General features: G+C 40.5%; 2 pseudogenes across 2 annotated transcripts in view; both read left to right on the forward strand.

The window, feature by feature from the left end:
- LOC121826366 (ATP-binding cassette sub-family G member 3-like) overlaps nt 1-16,575 on the forward strand; it is a 129,323-nt pseudogene that overhangs the window by 17,438 nt on the left and 95,310 nt on the right. The window lies entirely within an intron of this gene.
- The window catches only part of LOC121826351 (ATP-binding cassette sub-family G member 3-like), a 62,300-nt pseudogene that overhangs the window by 5,159 nt on the left and 40,566 nt on the right, over nt 1-16,575 (forward strand). Inside the window, exons 2-4 of the transcript XR_013043074.1 lie at nt 13,129-13,350; nt 15,346-15,405; nt 16,232-16,346. The product of XR_013043074.1 is annotated as an ATP-binding cassette sub-family G member 3-like (transcript). The remainder of the gene's footprint in view (nt 1-13,128; nt 13,351-15,345; nt 15,406-16,231; nt 16,347-16,575) is intronic.

The raw sequence follows: 16,575 nt of genomic DNA on the forward strand, positions 1-16,575 counted from the left end.
GCCCTGATTATTATTTGTGTATAGGAGGGCTACTGATTTTTCTGAGTTAATCTTGTATCCTGCCACATTACTGAAGAAGTTTATCAGCTCTGGGAGTTCCCTGGTAGAATTTTTTGGGTCATTTATGTATACTATCATATCATCTGCAAATAGCAAAAGTTTAACTTCTTCCTTTCCAATTTGTATTCCCTTGATCTCATTTTTGTGGTCTTATTGCTCTAGATAGAATTTTAGTACTATTTTGAATAGATATGGAAAGAGTGGACAGCCTTGTATCTTGTTCCTGATTTTAGTTGAATTGCTTTGAGTTTCTCTCTGTTTAGTTTGATGTTGGCTGTTGGCTTGCTGTATATTGCCTTTATTATGTTTAGATATGTTCCTTGTATCCTTGATGTCTCCAAGACTTTTTATTATGAAGGGGTGTTGGATTTTATCAAAGGCTTTTTCAGTATCTAATGAGCTGATCATGTGTTTTTTTTTCTTTCAGTTCATTTATATGGTGTATTACATGGACAGATTTTCGTATGTTGAACCATCCCTGCATCACTGGGGTGAAGCCTACTTGATCATGTTGGATGGTATTTTTGATGTGTTCTTGGATTAGGTTTGCCAGTATTTTATCGAGCATTTTTACATCAATGTTCATGAAGGGGATTGGTCTGCAATTCTCTTTCTTTGTTGCATCTCTGTGTGGTTTGGGTATCAGAGTAACTGTAGCCTCATAAAAGGAATTCGGCAATGTTCCTTCTGTTTCTATTGTGTGGAACAATTTGAGGAGTATTGGTAGTAGAATCTTTGGAATTCTGGTAGAATTCTGCACTGAAACTATCTTGCCCTGGGCTTTTTTTGGTTGGGAGACTTTTAATGACTGCTTCTATTTCCTTAGGGGTAATAGGTCTATTAAATAGTTTATCTGGTGTTGATTTAATTTGAGTATGTGGTACCTGTCCAGAAAATTGTCCATTTCTTTTAGATTTTCCAATTTTGTGGAGTACATGTTTTTGAAGTATAACCTGATGATTCTCTGGATTTCTTTGGTGTCTGTTGTTATGTCTCTCTTTTCATTTGTGATTTTGTTAATTTGGATATTATCTCTCTGCCTTTTGGTTAGTTTTGATAAAGGTTTGTCTGTATGTATGTTGATTTTCTCAAAGAACCAACTCTTGGTTTCATTGATTCTTTGTACTGTTCTCTTTGTTTCTATTTCATTGATTTCAGCCCTCAGTTTGATTATTTCCTGGCATCTACTCCTCCTGGGTGAGTTTGCTTCTTTGTGTTCTAGAGCTTTCAGGTGTGCTGTAAATTGCTCGTGTGAGATTTCTCCAACTTCTTTAAGTGAGCACTTAGTGCTATGAACTTTCCTCTTAGCACTGCTTTCATAGTGTCCCATAAGTTTGGTTATGTTGTGTCTTCATTTTCATTGAATTCTAGGAAGTCTTTAATTTCTTTCTTTATTTCTTCTTTGACCCAGTGGTGCTGTGGGATGTTAATGTATGTCCTGTGGGAGCCCTTCTTGGGTTCCTTGTGGCGTTACCCAGCAGGTCCTCATAGAGGATGATTAGGACCATGGGCCTGAGTGCAGGTGTCTGAGATGGTCTGCACTTGGCTGTACTGGGGGATGGTCTGTATGTCAAGTTGCTCTGATTGGTCAATAAATAAAACCTGATTGGTCGTGGCTAGGCAGGAAGTATAGGCGGGACTAACAGAGGAGAAATAAAAGAACAGGAAGGCAGAAGGAGACGCTGCCAGCCACTGCCAGGACAAGCAGCATGTGAAGATGCTGGTGGGCCACGGGCCGCGTGGCAAGGTATAGATTTGTAGAAATGCGTTACTTTGAGATGTGAGAACAGTTGACGGGAAGCCTGCCACGGCCATACAGTTTGTAAGCAATGTAAGTCTCTGTGTTTACTTGGTTGGGTCTGAGCAGCTGTGGGACTGGCGGGTGACAGAGATTTGTCCTGACTGTGGGCAAGGCCGGAAAACTCTAGCTACACAGTGGTGATTCAGTTGAGCATTATTTAGTTTCCATGATATTGTAGGCTTTCTGTAATTTGTGTTGTTGTTGAATTCTAACTTTAAGCCATGGTAGTCCAATAAGATATACCAGGTTATTCTAATTTTTTTGAATCTGTTGAGATTTGTTTTGTAATTGGGGTAATTATAGGTACAGGTGTTGATTTTTATGATGTCTTTGATGGATGGGTTTTTTGTTCCTTTATTGTCCATTTCCTTTATTGTCTTTTAGCCTGAATGGCCAAAGGTTCTGGTGATTATCTGGTTGTCAGGTCGAGTAGGGTTGTCTCAGCTGATGTTTGGATACCTAGATTCAGCTATGGAACAGTTCTTCTTGCTGGTGTGGGTTGTGCCTGTGTCTATGGAGTCTGTTATTCCAAGTGGTATAGGTTTTGTTTGTGCCCGCTCTTCCAACTGATATGGGTGGTGCTTGTTCCCCTGGGGCTGCTCTTCTTCCCATTGGTGCAGTGGTGCCTGTGCCTCCAGGTGCCACCGCTGACCTGCTGCTGGGGCTCTTCCTTTGATTGGTGCAGTGGTGCCTGTGCCTGTGGGGGTCACTGATGCCATAGGGGATGTTTGGTCAGGGGGAGGACGTGGGTTAGGTAGGTTTGGGGGGTGGGGTGTGTCTTGTAGGTTACAGAGTCCAATGGGTGGTGGTATTGGTGGAGTGGCCTGCCTGTAGGAGTCCTATTTGCTGAGCAGCTGCTGGGATTGACATGGAAGGGGGAGGCAAATGGGATGTGCCCTGAGACCTAGGGCCTGGAGACTGGGGCACTCTGGCCAGGAGACCAGTCACTCAGGTTATTTAAGAGTGTTGCTGGAGAGCTTCTCTCCAGGTTCCCCAAGCCCTGCAGTCCCACAATCCACTTATAAAATAATCACTCAGACGCTTGTATCACTTATAAACTGTATGGCCGTGGCAGGCTTCTTGTTAACTGTTTTTATATCTTAAATTAACCCATTTTTATAAATCTATAGCTTGCCACGTGGCTGGTGGCTTACCGGCTTCTTTACATGCTCTTCTCCTGGCGGTGGCTGCAGTGTCTCTCCCCCCTTCTTCCTGTTTCCCCAATTCTCCTCTCTCTTTGTCCCGCCTATACTTCCTGCCTGGTCACTGGCCATCAGCGTTTTATTTACATAGAGAAATATCCACAGCACTTCCCCCTTTCTTCTTTTTTTTTTTTTAAAAAGGAAGGTTTTAACTTTAACATAGTAAAATTACATATAACAAAACAATTATCAAGCAAGAATTACAGTTACAATATTAAAGAAGATGTCCTATCTATCTTATATTTGTGAGTTTAAGGTTTTATATCTAACTTATCTTTTATCATAACTGAGGAAATTATAACTATCTAGTCTTTAACCACATCAAAGACCTGAGAAGGAAGATAATGGTACCTGAGAAATGGTAGATGGATGCAAGCAACTTTCGGGAATCTTGCAAGAGTAGACCAAGACAGCTGGCAGCCTGGACAGTCACCTAATGTTTCTCAGCATTATTAGTGCATTCAAATTGGCTACAGGCCTAGAGTATCTGACAGACCATTTTCAGAAGCAGGATTTCTGAAAGACCATCTTACCCTGTCTTGGCAGAGTACAGTGGTCGCTTTCCTTGTGTCCCGCTTGTCCAGAAAGGACAGCATTGCATTTGTACTGTCAGCCATCAAGGCAAGGGCAGTTCTTTGCCCAGTAGGCCATTTTGTGCCAAAAGACAAACTTCCAAATGGTAATGTCTTAGAAGCCCAACATTCTCTCGGGATCAATTGGTGCAGCCAGGAGCAATTGTGTCTCATGTCAACAGAATTCTAAGTTATTTAAATGCCATATTCTCTAGGTCTATGAAGTGTTTGAAGATTACCTATCTATCTGAAATATATCTATGTATACCTAGAAGACTTAACTAACATGGTTACAAATATGATTATCATAAATGACTAATTATTAACCTATTTTTAATTATCCATTACAATTTTAAATGAGTTACATAAACATAATACCTCAAACAAGAATAGAAATATATATATATACAGTACAACAAAATTAACTTCAAGTTTGTATCAATAAACTAAAATTTATACCAATGTAAAACATTTTAAGCATAAACTAAAATCTATACCAATGTAAAACATTTTAAACAAGTTGTTCTTTAAAAGTAGGTTGATTAATCTATCCTTTTATCTTATCATCTCTATATCCTCCTATATATCTATATCATATCCCCTTTTCTTTTTTAGAAAGAGATCACATTTATAATCAACCTATTTTAAATAAAAATATTGGGTTTTCTCTGTCCCACACCAGAGGGCTCTTCTGATTTGGGACACAAGAATCTCTTAACCATTTTTTTTTTAAAGCAATATGTCTGGGTTTAGAGGGGGAGTGAGCCAATTCCACCTCTAAAGCCAGCTTGGTATATTTGGGAATTTGGGCGTAGCATCTCTTACTACTTCCTGCTAGAGGGGGGCGCTGTATCTTATGGGGATGCAAAGAAAACTTTAGGCCTATGGGGTAGTCCGTGAGGCTGTATTGTGTGAACCAGTTGCCTTGAAACCGCTCTGGATGTTGGATCATCTGGGCCATGGTGTCATCGGAGACCTTTCAGGGGGTCTTGGCTGGTGAAACCTGATGTATCTTAATCTGGAACAAATCCACAGCCTCTGGCTTTCTGTGGAAACAAAAGCAGAACCTCTTTTCCAAAGCAACATATCCTTAAATCCAAATTTTGAAGTCAAGGTACCTTTAAAATATACATTTTGGCATAACTGAACAGTTTTTGCAATCAAATGTTTTTCTTCAGTTACAAATATCAAAGAGAACATAATCCAGATTCTCTGTGTGGTAGCCATCTTTACGTGGCTTATTTTTTATATTACCTTAGCCTATTGTTTTAAACTGTACCATTCTAAGACTGAAATGGCGCTGTGACTGCTGGCTCCGCCCACTTCAGCTTCCCAACATGGCGGTGGTACGTTTTCCGCCAGCTCTGGGAATCATTAAGTCTCAGAAATAGTAGGTCTACGCTCTTATCAAAGCAGCGTGTAGCCCAGAAACCTTTTTTTTTTTTTTTAAATACTAGTAAAGAATAAATCTACCACACAGCGTAATGTGCCGCTGGCAGATGCCTCATTTCCGCCATACTGCTGGTCAAACGCACACGCCAGGAACCCGCCGGTGTTCAAACCTGCGTTTTGCAGCGTCTAGCTGCCCGTATGAGACAAGAAGCAGGAACCTGTTTTTAGCTCTGTTTAGAATTGGTTATTAAATATTCTCAGGTTTAAGGTGGAAACTTGAGCCGTTGGGCGCCATTTGTTGCTGGAGAGCTTCTCTCCAGGTTCCCCAAGCCCTGCAGTCCCACAATCCACTTATAAAATAATCACTCAGACGCTTGTATTACTTATAAACTGTATGGCCGTGGCAGGCTTCTTGTTAACTGTTTTTATATCTTAAATTAACCTATTTTTATAAATCTATAGCTTGCCACGTGGCTGGTGGCTTACCGGCTTCTTTACATGCTCTTCTCCTGGCGGTGGCTGCAGTGTCTCTCCCCCCTTCTTCCTGTTTCCCCAATTCTCCTCTCTCTTTGTCCCGCCTATACTTCCTGCCTGGTCACTGGCCATCAGCATTTTATTTACATAGAGTAATATCCACAGCATAAGAGTACTTTTCTTAGTAAAATGCTGAGGCATCAAATCTTTTTTTTTTTTTTTTAGACCAGGCTGGCCTCGAACTCACAAAGATCCGCCTGCCTCTGCCTCCCAAGTGCTGGGATTAAAGACGTGTACCACCACCACCCAACGCATCAAATCTTAATGATAGAAAAATATCAAAATAGATGTCACTGGACTTGGAATATGTTCCTATTAACTATGAGAATCTGAAAGTTCTAGAAGATTTTATGGCAAAACTGTCAGGGGTGAGGACTACCCAGGCACAAACAGGAAAAAGGAGACAGTAAGCTTCACTACAACCATTCCCTTCTCGTGAGCTCCAAGTTTGTGCTGCTCCATGGGACCTCAGGGTCAGAGCCTGATACCCTTAGTCTCCCTAATCCCACCATAATTCTGGCAGTGTAGGAAGCATGCTTTGTTCATTTCAGCAGTCACTCAGACAAATAGCAGAACCCAGGGTGTGCATGGTCCCCGAAGCTTCCAGAAGGTGTCTCTCACTGAAGGGGGAGCATACTCAAGCAGTGTCATATGTGCCGAACAACTCTAAAGGAATAGTTCACACATCACATGCACAGCTAGGATTCCCACACTAGGGTACAGAGTATAATGTGGAAATTTTATCACTCAACTGTCATGAGTCAGTCAGAGTAACTTCATAAGCAACTACCTGCCTCCTAAATTTACCAAGTACTGTTTTCCAAAACCACAGATTGCAGAATATATAGATCACTAACAAGAAGAAAGAAACTCCAGGAGCTAGAGAGATGGTTCAGTGTCTGGCTGCATTTCGAGAGGACCAAGGTTCAATTCTCAGCACCCACATGGCTGTTCACAACTGTTGTAACTCTGATTCTGGAGGACCTGACATCCTTTTTTTTTTTTTTTTTTTTTTTTTTTTGGTCTCCACGAGCACCATAGATGCATGTGATATGCAGACAGATATGCAGGCAAACATTTATACACATAAATTAATAAAAAAATTTAAAAAGAAATAAACTCCAACACCATGAGATAACTACACCAGAGACAACTGCTCTTACCGTAACCAGATAAGAGTGAGAAGGAGAGAGATTGTAAAAGCAAAGCAAATAATAACACACACACACTCATACACAGACACACAGACATAAACATATACATACACAGACACACACACAGATACACACAGTCACCCAGAATCACACACACTCATACACACTCACACACACACACACTCATACACACTCACACACACAGACACACACACACAGACACACACACTCATACACAGACACACAGACATAAACATATACATACACAGACACACACACAGATACACACACAGTCACCCAGAATCACACACACACACTCATACACACTCACACACACACACACACACACACACACACTCATATACACAGACACACAAAGGCCCAAATGCACACACATGCATACACACTTACACACACTTCCTCTCTGATGGCAAATCAAAGTCTAGACCAAGTTCCCTGGATCAGAGACAGACTATCGAGTACTCTTTACACACTGAAGAGGAAGCATCAATGCTTACAGCACAGAACAGCAAATATTCATCCACAGATATGATTTCTCTTATTAAATGTATACTATTAAAGAATATCAAACTACAAATAAAAATCTCAAGTCACTCACCAGTATTTTATTCAGCTGTATTTGTCTTGTAGGGTTTGTTTTATGGAGTATGCGATACTGATTTTCATTACATATATATTTATAGTTGTTTGTGGTGGATTGCTCCAATCATTAATATGTAGTTATCTTTATTTTTCCTAACTTTGGCTGGATATCTGCTTTGTCAGGTAGGAGCATAGCTTTTGGAGTCTGTTTGCTTAAATGCCGTTTTTCATCCTTGCACTTTCAGTCTCCAGCTGCCAGCTGGTTGAGTTTCCTGCTGCAATAAACAATTGGTTATTGTTTTCTGCATTCAATTCAGCTTGCCAGGTGCATCTTTTACTCCAGAATTGAGATCATTTATATTTAGGTTAGTGCTGAAATGAAATGTTAGTGTTAAAATCCTGTAATTTAGCAGGCTTCTGTTCATCTTTTTTGATTTTCCATTTTGGCTTCAATTGCTATGTGTTTATTTCTTTTTCTCTTATCTTAGAACTTTGCTGACTCACTCAGTTTGCTTTCTACTGATGTGATAAAACATCATAACCAAAGGCTACTTGGGGAGGAAAAAGTTTATTTGGCTTAAACTTCCACATCACAGTCACCACCGAAAGAAGCCAGGTGGGAACTCAGGCAGGAACTGAATCAGAGACACTGGAGGAACACATCTTACTAGTTGCTCCTCATGGCTTGCTCAGCCTGCTTTCTTAAACATCTCAGGACCTGAAAGTGGTCTTGGCCATGTCATATCAATCATCATTCATGAAAATGCCCCACAGACTTGCCAATCCGATGGAGGCAATTCTTCAGCTGAGGATTCTTCTTCCCAGATGACTCCAGTGTGTATCAAGTTGACAAAAAACCAACCAGCACACTTACTGAGTCAGCACTGCTGATTCCTGAGAACTGCAGGAGTTATTTTCTCCTGAGCTCTTGTGACTGTAGCTTTCTGTCTTCTTCCTTTGTGTTTTTATTTTCCTGTGAGTGTCTTCCTCACGGCAGCCTCAGTGGTCAACATTGCTTTAGTTATGTTCATCCTGAAGGTCTTTACAAAGGACAGATTTGCTGTAGACACATTGGTTGTCAGTTGATTTCTTTAACTATTCAAAATAAATGGTTCCATGCTCTGGCCTTTAGCATTTCTGTCAAGGAATGTGCTGTTGTTCTCACTGGTTCGCCAATCAGGTACATTGTTGGTAACTTGGCTCTTCTCTAAGCAGCTTCCAGCATTCTTTTCTTGTTCTGAACTCTTTGCATTTTACCTTGAGTGTGATATGACAAGATTATTTTCTCAACATAGCTATGTGGTGGTCTAAATTACCACTGTACCTGGATGTCCGAATCTTTCAGTAGATACAGAACATTTTATGATATTGCTTAAGTGAATAGGTTTTCTATATCTTTAGTCTGTAATTTAGCATTCTATTCTAATAAAATAATGTTTTTGTTTGGTTTGTCTGTTATGTCCTGGAGGCCATCATATTTTTTCTTTATTCCTCTCAGAAAGCAATAACTCATTAAGCTTGTCTTTTGAGCCCTGATATTTTATCTTTCAGTTAATTTAGTCTGTTGGTGATGCTTTCTCCTGAATTTTAAAAATTTATTTGCAGTTTTCAAAAATTTTTGTTTATAAAAATTCTCAATTATCACTCATATCCTATATTGTTTTGCTTATTTCCTTCAGCTGTCTATCTTTATGAAGTTGTAATCCTTATTATGTTAACTCTTGAATGATTTCTTCAGCACTTACCCAATTTAAATATGTAAATATTCATTTGCTGACATGTTATGATCTTTTGAGGAAGTATTGTTTCCTCACATTCTTGTGTTTTGTTGTTGTAGTTTGTGCACCTGTGGGAGGGAATCTATTTTACACATCAGTGTGAGGATTTATTGTTAAGCTTCCTTCTACTGAGGGCTTAATCCCTAGCACTGGTCACAGTACAGGAAATAATCCACAGTAACAATACCGGCAGAAACCTCCTACAATAATGATAATGAGAATAATGACATAATGGATAGGAGGTAGTGATGCATACTTTTAATCCCCGTACTCAGGAGGCAGAGGCAGGTGGATCTCTGAGTTCAAGGCCAGCCTAGTATACAGAGTGAGTTCTGGACAGTTAGGGCTTCCAAGAGAAACTCTATCTCAAATGAACAACAACAACAAAAAGATGTAGAAGGTAAGATTAGAACAAAGAAAAGAAAAAAGAGCAAAAGATTAAAAACAACATAGTACCAGAACATCATTCACACTAAATACATTCTTCATATATTCTTTGCCACTGCTAGCCCTAGAGGTCTTTGCAGCCTGTAGTCCAGGTAGACACTTCCGTTTGTGGGTTTGTCTAAACAAAGCCTTATCTCCCACATGCTTTGGGGGAAGAAGGGGTCCCAAACAGAGCATGGAGTTCTGCAATGGAGAGAAGTCCTGGGAGCTGAGCTGTGTGCCTAAGCATTTTCAGATCATACCAGCAGCAAACCACCATGCAATAAGCAAGAAGCTATGGAAATGGAGTCATCCTTTCACTTGGGTTCTGAGTTCTCAGCCCCTGTCTGCTGCACACAAATAACAGCATGAGGCAGTTTCACAAACCAAAGAATCTCCCAGCCACCTGCTCAGAACTCTCAGGCTCAGCAGTCATCCACAGGAGCCATGTCATTCCCGGTACAGGAGGCAGGGCTGCCTGTCCTCAGGCCTCCACAGGCTGAGCCAGGAATGTGTCTGTCAGTCACTCCCACCTGCATGGCTGTGCCTCATGGCTGCCCACCACCCAGTGCATCCCAGGGCACCGTGACATGTGCTTGATGGTTTTGGATCCCCACCACAGTTCAAATTCAGAGAACAGAAGCTCCTGGTTCTAGCACTGTGAGAGATGAAGTGTGCAGAGCTCAGGCTGTGCCCATCTGTGTTCCTTTGTATTGTATAGGACAGTAGTTTTCAGAGTGTGCCTTGCCCTGGGTGACTCCATTTTATACAGCAGTGGTTTGCTTCATTTTGAAAGCAAATGCTGAGGCAAAATGACTCAATATCTTACATGTGCAAATGTTCAGCAAGTCAATAATACATAGAATGATAAATAACTTATCAATACAAATGAATTATTCCTACTTATAAGCATATCAAGCTAGAAACATTTAGACCCATGATGTTTGAAAACCTTGCCTAAGAAACCAAGCTTGTGTCCTTGTCCAGAACACCAGAGCAACGAGCACTGTCCTGTCCTCACTTGGATCACACCCACTGAGCCATCATCAGGCCACCTGATGTGTGCATCACTAGACACAAGGCAACAGACTCTCAACTCTGACCCCAGGACTTCTGCTCACCATGACCAGCCCTAAGTGAAGTGGCTCACTTGAGCTCCCATTTGTTCAGACCCCTAATGCCTGGAGTTAGATCTGTGCTTTGGAGCAATCTGTCCTTGAACCCTCTCTGGATCTTGAACTGACACTGTGCCTTGAACCAACTGAGTATTTATTGGCTACCCTGTTCCAGAATAGCTCTCTCTGCTGCACTTGTATCAACTCTGTTTTCCTTCCACAACTCTGCTTTAACCTTGCACCACTGTAACCGTTCTTGATACTGTGTATCACTGTGTTCAATACAGTCTGTGATCTGAGAGACAATATTGGTCACTCAGATGGGAAGGAACCAGTTTACACTTGCCAGAAGCAGAAGCCTCAGAAAAAACAAAAGTGCCTGAGAAATGAAAGGCAAGAAAGTTGATGCAGCTTGTGAATGCATTGTTCTTCAATATTCTGACATGTGGACAACATAAGTGTATCCATGCATGTTTTTCCCATGGCATCCCCATGACAGTGACTGGTTCAATGATTTATCCCAGTACTGCTCTGCCATGCAGGAGGAGACAGTTTCAGGTGGAATACCCGAGCTGGATTTAGGCTCATGAGAGTGATGGGTTCCTCCTGACAGCCTGTTGTCACCAGGGCAGCCTGTTTGACCTTGGAGTTGCTGCCCTGGCCTCACACAGGCTGCACATGCACTGTCCTGTCCTCTCAGGCCCAGGCCAGTGATTCTCTACGTGCTGGTTGTCTTCTGCAGGTTCCCCCTCACATGCGATCTTGTTCAATTACTTCAGACCCTGCTGTCAAGTCCTGCAGACTTCTTATGCTCTCATGTAGCTCTCTGTCTTTCCAGCATGGAGCTTCTTTTTTCCTATGATAATTCTCATCCAGAATGCTTTTCATTTTAATATCAGTTGTGTATTTTTCCAGTTCTCCTTCTTAATCTATCAGTGTTTAAGTGGTTACTAAATGCATTTCTGAAATCTTAATTATGATGGTTTTTAAAATAGATTTTGCGGCTTGTGATTAGAAATCTGTAATTCCTTTCTATCTTTGAATGTAGCAATCAATTGTCATATTGTTAATGATTGCTAATCTCAGTCTGAATTACTTGTGAACCTCTTTCTATGTCTCACTTTAGGGAGATTTAATCATGTTTACTGACATGCTAGAAATTTGCAATTGAAATTTTGGATAACAGTTTTTGAGCAGGAGAAGTTTAACATGCTTCCAGCAATGTCTGCTTAGAGCACACTAATGTGCCAGAGGCTTGGCTCCCTAGTTTGGTTTGTCTGAATTTCTAAAGCCTGAGCCCTCTGGATCTCAAGGCACAGGGTTTAGAGCATGCCATTGTTCTGAGGATCCAGGTTTGCCTGGTGACAGATTGCTAATAGTTACCCCAGGAATAACAGGGCATCTGACAGATGTGTTTAGCAGGTTTTCTTTTCCTGCCTTTTCTGGAGTCGCCCTGTACTTTTGAGGTTTTAGGTGCTCATGGCAGGAGGGAAGGCAGGAGGGGGCTGGGTTGGCTCCAGTGCTGCTGTCCCTCAGCCCTGGCTGCTCTGGTTGGTGTCATCAGAGCTCTTCACACAGCTGCTCCCACCCTGTCTGCTTTAAGGTGGCTCCTGGAGGAGCCTTGCCTGAGCGGCTGGTCCCTCACAGGCAGGAGCTCATCACCAAGATGTCAGCTCTTAGAAAGGAAAACCAGCTGTGTTGAAGATGGTATTTTAAACTGTTTGACAAGCTCTGTTCACTAAAGGTTTTACTTTAAGCAGACATTAATAACTCGTGAAAAGAGACATTTGTATTTAATTTGTATTGTTTTTCTTTGAAAGTCCTAAGATGTTTAGCTACTGATTTGGTGTCCCCAATCATTATCATTTTAAAATCTAAGTCTTGCTGGAATTTCAACATTCCCATTCCATCAATGATGATGTCATTGTCAGCAGTTCATCTTCTTGGTGTCTGAAGATGCCTGATGCCCAGAGGTACAGTCTGAGTCTGGAAATATCAGAAATTTCTTCTGATCACTATGCAAGTCCAACTTATTATTATGTTATACCCCATAATCAGACACACACATGCACACACACACACACACACACACACACACACACACACACACACACACATACACACAGGACATGTGGTAATGGTGGTCATGTAGTCTACATCTGAACTTATATTTATTATAATATGCTTTTCAAGTAAGACAAATCTGCCCCCTGATCTGTCCCTGTTTTCCTTTATGAATTATGAATCACATTTATACTCTATTCATTAGCACTCATTTGTTTCTTAGGAATTTGGTGTCTAAGGGGAGTCTATGTTCCCAGTTGTGTCTGCTTCTCATTGGATCCTTAGGTAATCACAGTCATATGAATTTGTACATCAAGAAGGAATCTGCCTATGATTGCGCAGTTTAAAACAATCCTGAAGTGAGCTGTGCTATGTAATAATGTTGTGTGTGTGTACCATCAACTCACTATTGCTGTTCCTTCTACAGGAAGAAAGAACCTCTGGAGATGTCTTCCAATAATGACCCTGTTACAATCCTGATGATAGAAAGAAATCCCAGTGACCTTCCTGGAATGGACACCATTGACCTGAACACATTGACTGGAGAGGCTGTGTTGAGTTTTCATAACATCAGCTATCGAGAGACAGTGCAGAGTGACTTTCCATTTCATAAAAAAACACGTGTAAGAGAAAGACTATCTAATGTCAGGTATGTGCATGAACTAAAGAGACCAAAACATTGAACAACTTTTCAACCAACACAGACTTTCTCTTTATCAATTATCTCTTTGTGTGTGTATGTATGTGTTTGTGTGTATTCAGTGTATATGTCTGCTTAGTGTGTGTTTAAGTGTATGTATGTGTATGTGTTCACATGTGCAGATGTGAGGACACTATGACACACCCATGGCACAAGGACATCACAGGACAACCATGAGCATTGGTCTTCACCTTCTACCATGTTGCAGACAGAGTCTCTCACTGTTCACTGCTGGGTGCGCCAGGCTAGCAGCCTGCAAGAGTCCTGGGATTCTCCTGTCTGTCTCCATCTCTCCACAGAGCATGGAGTTCCAGGTGCCCACTACTGGACCCAACGTCATGTGAATTCTGGATGTTTAACTTAGGTCCTCCCCCTCACACAGCAAGTGATTCACCCAGTGAACCATCCCCCAGCCTCACCTTGTCATATATACAGATACATTCATGATCACAGTGAAATAAATGAGATGGGGACTAAAAGAACAGCTTAATGGATTAATGACACAGAAAGTTGGTTCTTTGTAAACACAAACAAGCTTGACAATCCCTTAGACATATTACATACAAAAAACACCCTGAAAAATGATTTTAGTTCAATAAAATTAGGGATGAAAACATAATAACAAACATACTATTAAAATCAACATATGATGAAGAAATATTGAGAATTTAATACCTAGAAATTTGAATATATAAGGGAATTGTATATGTGTCTAAACGCACAAACCCTCCCTAACTGAACTGAGAGTTTCTGACAGGCTGTCTGGGTCAGTTACAAGTGATGAGATGGAAGCAATGAGGAAGTCCCAACAGCAGAAATTCCAGGTCCTCGTGTATTTGCTCAAAATTCATTAAGAGCTAAGAAGAGCTAAAACCAACATTGTACACATTGTTCCATAACATGGAGAAGCCATGCTTCCAACCAAATTCTGAGGACAGAGCACACACACCAAGATTTCACCGCTCAGTCTGTATAGACTCTTCCTCCCACCCCAACCATGGCCTCTGTTCTTGGGTACTGGTCACTTCTGCTCCTCCACCAGAACTTCCACCATTTTTCTTACTAAGAGGGCAATGGGCAGGGCAAAGGATTGACATGTTGTCTGGATATGAAATAATAAGAAATAGGAACATACCTAAGTTTTCTATAAGAATATGCCTTTTTCAATCTGGCTATTTGCTACTTTGAATCAATCAATCATGTTTTTTTTTGTTTGTTTGTTTGTTTTTTTGAGACATACTATGTGTTTGTGCTGTACCTATACATCAATGAAGAATGTCCTCTACTTGAGGGATGTCTCCCAGTTCTGAACTGATTGTATTCTAATCTCTTTATCAGGGAGGGAAACCATCATTTTGTGGGTTTTTTATTTTGATTAAGGAAGTGTTTTATTTTAGTTTGTTTTGAGTGTTAAACTTGGCAGTGATCCTGTCCTCTGGAGAGCTTCTTCCGAGTCTTTGGACTTCTACTTAATATGCTTTGATCCTATTTTAAAAGTAATGACACTGCTACTGAGATTCCATAAACCATTGGTTTGTTGTGATGAGGTTTACGAGGGCTATATGAAGATACTGACCATCAAACATGTGCAAGAAGCTGTTGTATACTTGACACATAAATCCCATATGTGTAACAGAGTCTTCATGAGAACCTGCTGCTTGCTTAAGGGAAACTGAACTTAGATGTACCATGTTTCAAAAAAGATAAATCACTTAAATAATAAACAAAAGTGCTTTTGTGATATCCGTGGCATTTTCCTGTCCCCACTAGCAATTGACATCTTTTGTAAATAATAGGCTTCTATTATTATTTTAATTTTATTAATTTATACTTATATCCTGTATCAAATTTCAACCAAATTCAACAGCATACTCATTGTAGACACTAAATGAATATAACTTCTTTTAAATAGACAAATCACCCAGTATGATTTTCTGTTTACAGTGGGATCATGAGACCTGGCCTCAATGCCATCATGGGACCTCAAGATGGGAGCAGATCTTGGTGAGTATAACGGAAAGCACATGCGTGCCCTTTGTGTCCAGTTTCTGTGCTGTAAAATCACTTCCACAGGGGTTATTTATGTATTGTGTGAGTCTGTAAGTATTGTGTGAGTATATCTGTGAGTGTATATGTGTGAGTCTGTAAGTACTGTGTGAGTCTATCTGTGAGTGTGTATGTGTGAATCTGTAAGTATTGTGTGAGTATATCTGTGTGAGTCTGTAAGTACTGTGTGAGTATATCTGTGATCATATATGTGTGAGTCTGTGAGTATTGTGTGAATATATCTGTGAGTGTATATGTGTGAGTCTGTAAGTATTGTGTGAGTATATCTGTAAGTCTATATGTGTGAGTCTGGTCTCATTTGCTGTGGATAATGTGCAGGATGGTGCATTCAATTTTCTACTAGGGCCACTTTACTGATAGGAAATGATAGAGTGATTGGCATATGGTGTTGTGTCATATTATTATCTAATGTGGGGAAATAATATTAAAACTAGAAAGATGAAACAAAGTTTTCTGGGGACAAGAAATAATCACTAGGCCTAATTCTCAAAATGCAGCAGTACATTACCAGTTTGAGTCCTCAAGGTCAGACAGCAGAGAGGTGTGATCATGTGGATCACGTCTTGCATTTATAATTCTGGGCTGTGTTAGAGCACACAATGAGCAGAAATGTGTGTGTGTGTGTGTGTGTGTGTGTGTGTGTGTGTGTGTGTGATTTCAGTTAAACTTATGATATGTAGAATATTTATTCTGAGTAGCCAAAAGGTGATAGCTTTTACTGAAGAGACAAAGTAAACTTCACAACATATATTACCTGTTGTAGGTTATTGGATGTCTTAGCTGCAAGGAAAGATCCACGTTGATTATCAGGAGATATTTTGATAAATGGGAAACCTCGACCTGCTAATTTCAAATGTACTTCTGGTTATGTACCACAAGTAAGTGTTGGTGGGTTTGTAATGTGAGATTTGCCCTGCTTCTGTATGGCTAAATGCTCAGCTTATAGATTTGTGCATTTTTGATTGATTATATGACACATTTGTAGGTCCAACTTTCTCTACACTAGCTTTTCCTGATGTCTCATTAGCCTGAGTCTGGCACTATTAAATAAGAAGTTGGGGAGGGACTAGAGGATGACCACTGTGGCTCAGTATTAGCAATTGCAGC

This window comes from Peromyscus maniculatus, chromosome 10 (assembly GCF_049852395.1).
Source record: "Peromyscus maniculatus bairdii isolate BWxNUB_F1_BW_parent chromosome 10, HU_Pman_BW_mat_3.1, whole genome shotgun sequence".
Taxonomy (NCBI): domain Eukaryota; kingdom Metazoa; phylum Chordata; class Mammalia; order Rodentia; family Cricetidae; genus Peromyscus; species Peromyscus maniculatus.